This window comes from Plasmopara halstedii (assembly GCF_900000015.1).
Source record: "Plasmopara halstedii genome assembly, contig: Scaffold_3156, whole genome shotgun sequence".
In the NCBI taxonomy this organism is placed as follows: Eukaryota; Oomycota; class Peronosporomycetes; order Peronosporales; family Peronosporaceae; genus Plasmopara; species Plasmopara halstedii.
The window spans coordinates 26,719-27,576 of NW_020190059.1; positions in this window are offsets into that span (position 1 = coordinate 26,719).

The following is an 858-nucleotide window of genomic DNA, read 5'->3' on the forward strand; positions in this document are numbered from 1 at the left end:
AACTTCGGCAAGATTGCCCAGTCGCCTAGGACGCTTTTGATCGGAAAGATCAGGACGTCTCGCGTCTTCAGACTCCCCGCGCTTCCCGGCAATAGCCAGGGAAGTAGAAGGGCCATGAGCTGAGCTCAAGCAGTGGCCCTGAGCTCTCGCGGTCACATACACAGAACTCGCGGGAGCGGTAGGGGTGTTCCAATACGTCGCAGGGCAACAATCCAAAGAAAGTCGACGGCGAGCCTTGAGTTTGGCAAACTTAAATTGGAGGTGTCGCTCCACACGCACGTCCACTTCCTTGTGGCTCAACTGTAAGTCATACAGTGAGGAAAGCTTCCGATGCCGTTGCACCCATCGCTTAAAGAGCGCTTTGTCATCTGTAGCGCTTTCACCAGTGGCGAGCACTACAGGTATTGTCCGCATTACGGTACACGAAGGCCACCTCGTTGAGCACTCAGACGAGTGCGATAAGCTTCCAGCGAGAGTTCTTGTGGAACCAAGGAATGAGCTCGAAGAGCTTTCCGTTTGGCAAGCTCATCTTCCGTTCTGGCCGGGGCCCAATGATATGGACGCGTAACGATCGAGTTATCGCGTCCTTCGCTTCCACAGCGGGATCGCTGGGCGGAAGCCATATTCCACACGAGGGTCAATGATCGGCCGTGGATGGGCGCCGAGCACAGCTACCTTACGGGCAGCTTCCAGCAGCCACCTCTGTGCCCCGTCGAGGTCATTAATGATTATACCACGTCCCTCAGGTGACGAGAAGTCAGGAAACGGACATGGAGCCGCAAGGCGCGAGCAGGGCTCGAATCACGCCGCTGGCGCAGCTCGCTTTCCTCGTCATCCCATGCGGGAAAAGGAGTGTCA